Here is a 12900-nt window from a genome sequence, read left to right on the forward strand (position 1 = left end):
ACCCCTCTTCCTCCTCCTCTTCTTACCCTCTAGTAAAATCAGGAAAAACTTAACATGTCAAAGGTTGACACAAAAAATCTGATATTTTTAGCTATCCAATTTCTTTAAATGGGGAGGTTTTTTTTGGTGGTTAAACATATGTAGAGAAAATAGTTTACTTTATAAATTGCCACTCAGTAGACCACATCATTGTAATTTAAACTGCTCTGATCAGAGAAGAAAAAGGGTAAAATGCATGCTGCAGTTTAAAAAATGTTCCATTTCATTAGAATATATATATTTAAACATTTCATTATGAAATACTAATATTAAAGTAAAAAAAAATATATAATTTTATATAATCTAAAATAGAAATAATATTGCACCTGCCCCTCACATTTCACCTTGCAGGTGGCACACAAGTCGTCTCAATATCATCATTTTGGGCGGAACCTGTCCAGAATATGTGGTTGGCCATGTTACCATATGCTCCCCTTCTGACACCACCCATAGGTGAAGCTTCACAGGGTATACTTAAGGGTGTTTTCTTATTGTATCTTTAATGGATGGTATTTATTTTTGTTCTTTGTCTGACCTCTACCTTCCAAACTTTTCAAATGTGACAAATTACACAAGTCCCCTCCCACACAAAAGAGAGCATAGGGTCTGTCCTTGGGGAGGTCTCTCTCCTACTCTGTAGAGAGAGGGGCAATGCCATCAAATGACCACCATTTGCGGGTGAGAGATATGTCACACATGCCTCTAATTACCATTAGAGGCATGCAAGACTAATTTAACTTCCACCTCTTAGACCCTTTTCTCCCTTTAACCTAGTGAGGTTGGGGGACATTAAAAGTGAAAGGATCATGTTCAAGTCTGCAGTTGCAGAGGCAACAGCAAGAAGCTTGGATAGAAATCTATGCCCTAGGTGGTGAGGGAAACCATTAAGTTCAGGGTAATGCACACAGAGGGATCTCCTGATTTAAATGATAGAGCTAGAAAGGGTGCAGCAAAAGCAGTTGCACAAGCAGGGGCCTCAATAATGTTCTGGAAAACTATTCTGCATTACAAGATGGGGAAAAGAAGCCATGCACAACATTAACTAGAAAAATGCTGGAAAATCTTGACTTCTTGACTTGAGCTAAATTGTTAAATGTTGGAAGGGGCATGTTGAAGAACTCCAAGAACGTGCACACCCATCAGCTGGAAGTAATCTCAGGTGTTTTGTTCTGCATCCTTGTTTCTCTGGTTACTGTGGCAGTTAGAACACTTCATGGTAGCAAGGCAGTAGGGGTGGATGAGATTTGTTTATGATCAAATGGTGAAGGCAATGGATAGGGTTGGGTTGTGTGTTTAACATGCCTCTTGAATGTTGCATGGACATCTATGGCTTTACAGGGATGGTGGTCCATATTTAAAAAAAAATAGTTACATTTATGATCACCATACAGCTCACTATTATGGCCACTATAATCATGCTATTCAGTCTTCAGAGGAAAGCCTATGGACTGAAGAGGACACTCCATCTGATAATTGAAGAACGTCCAGGAGAAACAGTTCTGGGTTTGACCATGCTGTGGAACCATGGACCGGTGGTAATTGGAGTATGTTAATTCAATCTGTGCACAGAATGGGATATTTGGGTCAATATGTCATGAATCTGGTCTCTGCTTTGAGCAGAGTTATGTTTGCATTCATGTCATCAAGTTTTTTATACAGCTTCAAGCATGTGTGTTGAACCTGTGTGAAGTGGAGCGGGTGGATATCAGCAGCTCCAAGTCTAAGACATAGTTCTTCACAAGAAAACCAGTGTGAAACCTTGTCCTTGGTGAAGTTGCAGTACTTTGGGATGTTATTCATGAATCATGTAAAAAGTGAACTTGAGATTGATAAACTAAATTGTATGTTGTACTGGTTTTTGAGGTGTACTAGATTTTAGGACAAAGCTCTCTGTTTCCCAGGCCTACATCTCTATCCTCACCAATGGTCACAAGCTGTAGATAGTGACTGAAAGAATAAGGTTGAAAGTAAAGGCAGTGTAAATAAGGGTAAGAATCTTGGCAATATGGGCATCCTATTGGAAAGAAACTGCTGGGTAGACCCAGAACCAACTGTGAAATTCACTGTATACCTCAGAGTGGGCTTGTGCCTGTGCAGATCCTACAGGAGATGAAATTTGTGGTAATTTGATAGAGAATTCTGGACTGATCTCAAGCTGTTGCCATTACATGCCATCAAGAAAAGTGCAAGGAAAATGAATAAATGAACAAATAATGCTACCAACAGGCACACTTAACTTGAAACCTGAAGCGTTTTGAAAGGCAGGATGAAAATGTATGACTTTACTGCTAGAGAAATGCTCTTTTTTAAAGAAACATATCTGGTATTTAAAACACTTGGCACAAAAGAGGGGTTTCCCAATGTAGCACCTGATAAATCCATGTACACACAAGTTAGTCACAGAGCAAAAATGTATCTTGGAGGTGAGCCAAACACTGATTGCTTTTATTATATTGTTGCAATGCACATGTTACCAAGTCAAAAAGCTCAATGAGTTTGCATCGGAATTTCAGGTGCTTGTTGGATTACTGAATGGTAATATAGTGTTTAAATTTATATCTTATTTTAAAACTGTAATTTATAATTTTATATCTGTGCAGAAATGGAGTGGCATTTAAAAAGAAGATTAAATATAAGTTTACAAGACTACAATACATTCTATTACTTAAGCCTATATTTTGTGAGGCATCCATGTGACACAACATGAGAGTCAATAGCACAAATACCTCACTGCTACCAGTTTAATTGATAAAATATTGTTTGAGTGTCATACATGAATGACTGAATGAGAAGGTCAAGTTGCCATTGGAAGACACTTAATGAGCATGTAGGTTAAGTCTCCTTTTGAAATGTGTAATGGTAATTGAATCTTTCACACTTTCTGATAACAGATGTAAAGATGCAACACAGAATGAATAGCTGAATAGCTTTGCGTGAAGCTTTCCATGTCTATAGGTGATGTGTACATTTTTCCAGCACATGGACACATGTATACAGACTACAATGGACAATCAGTGATGAAACATATGAAACATATCAATTTATTAGAACTGCATAAATAATAAATTATCTGTACGATAGGAATCTACACTGTCTATTCTGTCAATACATTTAATGACCAATTTAAACTAAAAATGTGGGGCATTCAGTGTCCTTTCAAAGGTAGCGTGACAGTGTGTGTGGTTCTTAAGATCTATGGCAAACCCTTTCTTCTTTCTGTTTTTTAACTAAGGTGAAAACAGAAAGATTTTATCTATGGATAAAGGCAAGGATCATCATGGAGTATTCAGACGTAATGAGTGGACCACCAAGCAAAGATCTTCATGGAGGAATACAGGCAAAATGATATGAGCGCAGTTCTTCATGTTAAGATATAGAAGATCAAGCTTTCCTTGGCAGAAGCAAAGAGAGAGAGAGACAAACAAAGATCTTTGGGCACTTTGTGTCAGTTAGATATGGTGATAGAACATAATGATAAGTATCATGAAAGAACCTCATCCTTGATGTTTTTTTTATATTTGTTTCTCCCATACCACCACCATAATCCTGACACAGGAACTTAACAAACTGAATAGTTGGCAGAGAAAAACCATGTTTGGTTGACAGGCAGGTTTTTGCAATTGACAGGGAAGAGACTTAAGTGAAAAATGGGAAACTGATGAGTTTGCACACTTGTGCCAATAATAATCTATTATTATTATTTAAGATTTAATGTCTATATAAAATCATATATTTAAATTGAATAAAGACGGAATAAATATAGGGTACTATAGAGAGTATAGAGTCATATTTATATGCACACATCATTTTAATCATGCTGCATAAATTAAAGAACAACACTGATAATAGACCTGAAGTGTTACCTGAGAACATATGTCTGCATTTATTAGCAGATTGTTAAGCTTTTTTCCCACACAATCAGTTTTTACACTGATTTTTGTATATCAGTGAGTGACTCTTTCAAAATCTAGTTAGAAGACAACATAAAGCACAACTCCTTTATTCAACATTCAATATAGGAAAGTGTTAGCTTAGACCACTAATAATTATCGGTTTCTGGATAATCTTTATTATGTATAAGGATCTAAAAGTTGATAACAACAACAACAAACAACCTTGCCTGTTTGCATTTGAATGTCCTGTGTAATATGTTGCAAAGGAGAAGGTTTTTAAGATGCTGTTGTGCTCTACAGGTACAGTTAGAGACTTAAATTATAAGCTTTATTATTTTTTTTATATCTTAATAGTTTTGCACCACACTCTCCTTTGCCATGAAACATGCAACAGATAATACTAAATAACAAATGATTATTATTTATTAATAATTCTATGAGATACTCTGCGGGAATTTTGTGAGATTCATCACCTATCTACACTGCATAACTCAACTCCTTATTATAATACCTTATAATGTTACCCTGTGTATTCTCTTGCTCTTGAGAAAACACACTAACCCAGTGTTATCAGTTGGAAATGACAGCGGACATCAACATCAAGCTTAAAAGGGTTATTTCCTCTTACTCAGTATGTTACCTATATATACTGAAGCCAATATTATAGCTGTCATCTCCCTGAGTGCTGCTGCCATAAAGGAATCTTTTGTTCTGGTTGTAACTTAGACATTGTTAAGCTCTCAGGTGCACAAAGTATGCTGCAGAATGGAATAGTATATGTGCTTGTGAACATGGCATAACTTTTTCCCGTTGACAGAGCAGGATTCCTTAGTAAGTGCTTGCTACATGTTTTATCCCTTGTTAACTCTCCTAAGACATTGTGTTATCCACAAAGCTCAAGCTTAACATACGAACTTGGATGTGAAAGGTGTTCTTTTCCTGTTTAGATTTTCCTTCATTGTCACTTTCTGCCAAAATGTTAACACAAATATGTGATGCCTTAACAGTGACAGAATGCACTGTAGCATGCTTTTGCCTGAGGGCTATGTATTCTGTTGACTGTTATGTTCGGTCACCATAGGTGAAGCTCATCTTTGGTCTCACCTCCTCCCATCTGCATTTTAAAGGGGAGAAATGCTTTTGTTTGACAGTGACAGGGGGAATGCATGGATAAACATGGTTTGAGCTCTTCAGATCCTCAAAAAAGGTCCTTAATATACTCTGAGCTCAACTTTGATCTGCTTGTTCTTACACATCTGCCATGAGCTTTACAAAGGTGAGTATGGTTTTTTTGCTTATTTTCTGCTTGGTCTATGTGAGTTGCTAGATTACTGTATCTGGAGGACTGAGGAGTACGAAATGTTGGAAATACACTGTTGGCATTATTTTGTCCAGTAAAGATAAAGATACAGTAAACCTGACAGAAATATACATATTTACATACAGTGCATACAGTTTATGCCTCTGTTCACATTCATCTGTTTTCTGTCTGTACATCCAGTTGTAATTGTCATCTCATTAAATGCAAATAAATAAAAAACATTTCTATGTTTTAGAATTGAGTGTGTGATCATAAGACTATTGTTTACATAAAGTCTGTCTGTAACTTTATTTATATCCAGGAAACTGTCAGCTTAGACCACCTCAAGCTGCCAAGATGCCAATCTCCCCTTTGGTGCTTGAATACTTTGTTGTACTATTTGATGGTAATCTCACTTTGAATCCATTTTGCGAAATTCAATCTCTTCCTTTCTTCTTATTCCAATTGAAGACCCATCTGTCCATCAGGGTTATGAGATTTTTATTATTGCAGGTTTGTGACAAGGTGGTAGGAAGATGGCCGACTGCTTGACAGCAGTGTTGTGAAGCCCCTAAGATTAGACTGACTGCAATAAAACGAGCACCTGCACCTCTCTGAAGCAACCCTGATCCAGCATTTCCTCCTGTACTAAATAATGGCCCTTTCACCAAGCAATCAATGCCTTCATGGCAAATAAAGTAGAGAATTATGAAGGCTGTGTAGTCAATTATATATTATATTATTTGTATATTATATAAAATAAAATAAAATAAAATCTGTAAATCTGAATAATTGGTTAAACTATTAATGACAAAGGATAGCACAAATCCTATTTACTGATACTTTTGAATTGACTACTATGGCAGAAAAGGAGGTTTGTTCACATTACTCAGCTTAAATTTCTTATTCAATATACACTGATCTCTCACAAATGGAGTTATGAAACTCCACCTCCCTAGCTAACTTCCTATGAACTCCGCTCTTTCTTCACTAGTGGCAAGTGTCCACAAGAGATTCTTGTACAAAGCAGAAACTGTCCAGAACTCAAGTCCAAGATCTCAGAACACTTTTTCCACTCTACATGTGAATTAGTTATGGTCTGCACTGTTCAGAATAATGGCACAACTAGTCATTAACAGATATTATATTAAGGGTCATCTATAGACTTCTGGAGACTTTTTTATATGTTTATTTATATTTATCAACTACTGCCGGAATGAGAGACGTTTCTAAATTAAATACAGCTACAGTTTCAGAAAATCACAATAAAAGCTATGAATTCAAACCGGCTGATAACAAGTACCCTTCTAATATAAACTTACACCTTCCCTTTTACCCACCACAAAATATCATATTTTGGTCTGATATCATCATCTGATTTAAGTTTGTTTTTTTACAATTCATGGTAAAAGCAAGTTATTATTTTGAAACCCCCCACCCCCACCCCACAACTTTAATAATTAATCCTAAGCTCAGATTTCTAATTCACCATCACTCACTGGAGACATTCCTTCATATGTCACATGGCATATATCTTATCACCTGGTGTAGCATCTTGTTGTGGTAGCTTGTGCTGCCTTTGATATTGGAGAGCATGGAGGTTTCACCTAAATAAAGGCCCCTTTGTACTCCACTGATTAACTTCTGTACATGAGCTGTTTGATAAGATAAAAAAAAGCCTCTTTCGTACAACATGCAACAATGAATTGTTAGATTTGTGTTGGATTTTATGAAAGTGCTAAGCTGTTCATTTCAATTATTAAACAATAATACACATTTAGCTTCTTAGAAAATGTATTTAAATGAAAATAAATCGTACTTAACTTACTAATTTCAAATGGCAACTGTTAATAATCAATTTAACAACATACAATTTTATTTGAAACAGACCCAGGACTGTAACATAATATGAAATAAAACAGTACTATTTCAATTTGTAACTCATGTGGCTGCATGAAATTTGTCAGACATACTCTACTTTACTATGCATCGTACTTTACTATTTTAATCTCCTTTTAATCTAATGCTCTGTGAGGTCTGTAATTAATCAACCTTCAATTCCGCCTTGTTTTGGAACCATTTTGAAGCCCATTTAGCCACAAGAACTGTAGTGAGGCTGGACACTGATGTTAGGCAAAAATGCATGGTGCATGATCAGTCTTTCATTTCATCCCAAAGGTGTTCAGTGGGGTTGAAGTCAGGGCTATGTGAAGACCACGTCTACACCAACATTTGCAAACCATACCTTATAAGACTTGCTTTGTGCATAGAGAAATATGTTTGGACCAGGTTCCTTAATTTCAGTGTAGGCAAATCTTCTACAGCAAACAAAATCAGGTGTCCATATACAGTACTTTTGACCAAATAGTGTTTTACCTTCTGTTAAATAAAACACCCATTACAGAACATTTAATCCATCTTGCTACTGCTGTCATCATTATAATATCATTAACATAAAAGTCAACTAACCCAGTTTAACTGCACTGATTCCTGATTGTTTTATTTGTTCTCTACATCCAACAATATGGTAGTTAATTACATGGTTAATATTTGCCGTGGCTAAACTACAGGCTTTTTCTACATGTTTTGGCAAAACACTACATCGCCTCTCTGTTCCTTCTTATCATTGGGTTGAATCTAGAGATGAACCCTCTGAGATACCCTCTGCATGCTATCAGATTGTTAGCTGTTACTAAACTCACCTCTGTGGTTGCTTTTTAAATTGATTCAACAACTGATTCATTTTACACTAATTTACTGTTCTTTTGAAAACTGATACCTGATACAGCTGTCCCATGTAACATTAAATCTAAAACACAGCTGACTAAGAAACATTTCAATAGCCATTTAAACTGCTTATGTCATTGTGTAAAACAAATATATATTAGATGACTGTGGTTACTACAAGGCTCGTTATAGAAAAACATTTACATGCTTAAATTTAAGGAGTAATTTAACCTGAGTTTGCCCTGTCTAATTACTTACAAACTACTCTGTATTTAGATGTATATAATACTAGTTGTCTCTGTGGCAGGAGAATCTGTTTTGAACATTCATGCAAAACATACCTAGTACTTATGAACATTGCTCCTTTGATAAACTGTTGGTACACATGAGTCATTTAAATTTGTCAGACATAAACTTTCCTAGTAGTATATTAGCCTGAGGCCATACTTTTTCAAGTAAATGGGAAACCGTATTGAGTTTAATTTGAAGGTTTTTTTTTAGATATACATGTTTAATGACATTTTTGATTTTACTAGGTATATATACCACACTTCCCGCACCCTGGGTTTGGTGTATATACCATACCAATGGAATATTATGTTACTCCTGTTTCAGTGTCAATAAGGATACCTTTACTTGAAAGTGTAATAAAATGCTGTTGATATTAATTTAATAAGATCTCTCTAAGGTGCTCTTTATTCTTGTAATGTCTTCATCCCTGTTTCTATATGAGTTGATCAACTCTCTTCCAGGGGATTTCCTATCCTCAAAAGCTTTCCAAATTACTATGAAGGTGGTTTAGTGTTGTGCCGAAATGCCTGTTTGAAGTTTGTCTATTCAAGTCTAGTTTTCACTCCAGGTGGACAAATCTGCCACAAAGAAGATGTTCAATTTCACGGCCAATCCTGTCTAACACACTTTCTTGCCTGTGTCTCATCTGCATTAAAAAAAGATGACGGCACGATAACTGACATTTAAAAAACAGTTTGGAGAGGAATAGTGCTATCTTCTCACTTTCATTCAGAATTTTTTTTCATGGCTATGACTTCATTGTAGGTTTGGCATCTGACATACAATTGCAATGTCTTTATTTTCATTTTGAACAAATGCCAAGGACTTGTAGGGTATTATATAAAGTTCACCAAATTAGGCTTGGCTGAAAAGTAAAAACTGGTAAGTAGAGAAAATGCAGTGCACAAAATATACACTATACATCCAAAAGTTTATGGACATCGAACTGTCACACACATTATATGATTTTTGTCTGTTATATTTCAGATTTAACCCATACTTTTGAGACTACTTTTGTTCCACTGTTTTGGAAGGCTTTCTAGTGCCTGGATTTTGGAACGTGGCTGTGGGGATTTGTGCCCATTCTGACACAAGAGCATTAGTAAGGTCAGGCACTGATGTCAGGTGAGGAGGCCTAGTGAGCCAAAGGTGTTTAGTGGGGTTGAGGTCAGGGCACAGTGCAGACCACTTGAGTTCTTCCACTTCTGTTCCAATGAAGGAAAACCTTAATGCAGCAGCACACAAAGACAGTCTATACAATTTAAGAAAGGCCCACATATGGGTGTGATGGTCAGGTGGCCACGTGCATTTTACCTTTTATGGCTTGTAACCCATCAGGGTATTCTGTCATCCAGAGCATATATTTGTAATTTATTTATTTGTTCATTCTTATAACCCCATAACCCCAACTCTTCTTGCTACTGGCAAACACTTCTGAATGCTTGGTGGGACTTATCATGCTCAGTGCTGTTATATATATAGAGGGGCATCATGAGTGCATTTTAATTGCAGCTGCACACACTGACAGGTGGCCTCTCTTGTTGATATTCACACTGTGAATATCAAATACATATTGATATATTGATATCATATTGATATTAACACATTCAAAATAAAAAAAAAAACATCATGTGGAGCCTCACTATACGCACAATATAGAGGTCAGTGTTACTGTTGAATTTTTTTTCTTTTTAAAAAATCATTTTCTACTCATGAGCAGTGAAAGAGTGGGTCCAAAAGGAAAGCGGAAAGAAAGTACTATGGTATAAGGAAATTAAAAAACTGACCGAAAAGTAAAAACAATTATGCTTATTGTGCTTTTCAATAAGACATCAATAGGTTCAAAAGGTTATTTGCAACAATCAAAGACATTTGCATTTAGACAACAAGCAATCAGTCATGCCAACAGAAATCTTTGCCTATCTTTTCTAAATTAAATTGAGATCTATAGAGAAATCTAATCTGTATTTGATCGATAATAAGGCCAACATATTGATCAATTTCAGCAAATGCAGCAAGATAAATAAATAAATATAAAATTCACGTAATATTGCATTTAAAATTAAAATAATATTTCAGGTTGAACCTAGTTCAATTATGTATAAAGTATATATGGTATATGCTGCATGTACAGAACAGCATCACATTTTATGATCATGTTAGCTCATGCTTGCAATCAGCTGCTTACTCCAGTTACTCTAAGGATATAACAAACCATGCTGCCTCAGCTTAGCGAAATGTGTGTGTGTGTGTGTGTGTGTGTCTCACACAGTTTATGAGTTGGAGGTTACTGAGTTGCATGAAAAAGTAAACCCTGATTATTTTTTGTCAGTGGGCAGAGTTTGTATTCTGAATTGAACTGAGGCAGTCAGTTAAAGTGCTAAGTTACCCAGGACATTCTTCTAACCTATCAGTTTTCCTTGTGTGTAAAGCCAAATTCGACTAAACCCCCTTTTATTTTCTCACTTCTTGTTTTGTTATTTTACCTGGCAGTCCAGGTGTGAAAGGGGTGAGGCCATGGAAGAACATTGAATTCTGTAAGCTTGTCATGAAAGAATCCATTGATTGACCTCTACATGCACAATGACAAATGGGTTAGCAATTTTCCGCCTCACTTATGGGTAACAATGCACATTTCCACTTTCACTTGGAAGCAGTGAGTGTATCATGTGCATACCTTTCTCAGGTTCGGCAAACAGTTCAGCAGAGTCCGTGCCAACAAACAGGACTAACCTTTACATCAATTGCATGCATATCTGGCATTTGATCAAAGTCTACATGTTAGAAAAAGCATTTTTCTAGTGACCTGTGAATTATGTATATAAACATCAAATAACACTGAAAAATACCAAAAACATGCTGTTTTGAGAAAGGTTATATTTACAGGGCCTCTGCCTAACTTTTTGGACATAGATGAACTCATTTGAAGTGGCTTACCACAGTTCTTTTTCCTGCTGTGCTACAAAATAAATTTTTAATGATTTCTTTTGTTATTCAGGGATGTTATACCATGTTTTGTCTGCTGATTGAATTACTCCCAAGTGTCAGAAGAATGTTTTAGGTGAAAGCTATGGAAATTAACCAATTGACCTTTTTCTGACCCCTTAAAAATTAGAACCCTGTGGGAAAAGTCACTCTAATGCAAGAAAATCAAAGAGAATTTCTAGCCCTGAAACCTTCAGGCAATCTCACCAAAATTTCCCACATGTGAAAAATTATACTACGACATACAAAATCCATGAATAAATTAAACAAAAGACACAACGGTGGTTTTAACACTGATCAAAAGAGTGCCAAAATAATCAACACAAAACATTCTTATACAAAAGGTCTGGAATAACAAGAAACCTAAATCTCAAAAAAGATATGTTCTAATCTAATAACAAATAATCTTTGGCACATTTATGTATTTTTAGCTCTAATCATGTGTCCTGTAGGGGTAACCTGTCACAGCGCTGAAAGTCTAATTGATGCCTCATGCTTTCAGGCACAATTATTTGTGCCCAAATGTCAAGAACTAATTTGTGGCTTAACACCTTGTATGCATGGGCCAAAGGCTCTGAGCTGGACTCTGATGGGAGCTCAACAGATGTGGGGTAGTTTGGTTAAAGTGGTGAAGGATTATCCATTTCAAGAAATAAAGCACATGCCTGAGGTACTGTGCGTCTACAGGGAGAAGCTCAAAACATGGCTATTTGGGTTTTCACTAATGTTTTGATGTTTTCTTTCTAAATTGCTTGTATAAATGCATGCATGTGTGTATGTATGTATATATTAATGTATGTATGTATCTTTGTATGTATGTATGTATGTACAAACAGTATATACAAATGTACATGTATACATATATACATATATACGTGTGTGTGTGTGTGTGTGTGTGTGTGTGTGTGTGTGTGTGTGTGTGTGTGTGTGTGTGTGTGTGTGTGTGTGTGTGTGTGTATGTGTGTGCGTGTGTGTTTTTACATGTGACTAAAAAGGTCCAATATCTAATAATGAAATTACACTACATTCATTAAATGTAGCAATAAGAAAAAATCATTGCTTTAATTTAAGACATTTCTGACACCAGAAGTGTTTATCAATGGTTTCTAACCATAGGAGCTCCAGAGATTTTCCAAAACATGCAACCATTGGCTGGATGCTATACATCTTACTAAGGTCTCCATAGCAATGAAAATAACAGATGGAACACTCCCAGTGCAGCTGACATCATTAAAGTCAAGAAAAATAAATATACTGAGCTTAAATACATAAATATAGCAGTATAAAAAAGCTCAAGCATGACATGCCAAAAACATATGTGACATTTGATGTACAAGGCATAGTGAAGAATCACTCTTTTCTGTATTTAAGTAATCCCTTCATTGTCTTGAATATATGTTATGAATTTCCTACCCAAATCAAAAGGCCAACAGTGTTCTGTGCTAAGCCATGTAAACAGGATTGCATTGTACTTTGGTTTTAAGGAGGTAATTTACTCTTAAAGGGCTTTAAATAAATACTTGCTGTGTGTATTGTCAGACACCACCCTTATGCAAACAGATACCTGTCCTTAGAAGAATCTACTGCTTAAATCAGCAGGTGAGTATTAGTCCCATGCCCAGGGCTCTTCCTTGGTCAGTCTGCAAAAATATGAATTATACTTTA

This window comes from Tachysurus fulvidraco, chromosome 17 (assembly GCF_022655615.1).
Source record: "Tachysurus fulvidraco isolate hzauxx_2018 chromosome 17, HZAU_PFXX_2.0, whole genome shotgun sequence".
Taxonomy (NCBI): domain Eukaryota; kingdom Metazoa; phylum Chordata; class Actinopteri; order Siluriformes; family Bagridae; genus Tachysurus; species Tachysurus fulvidraco.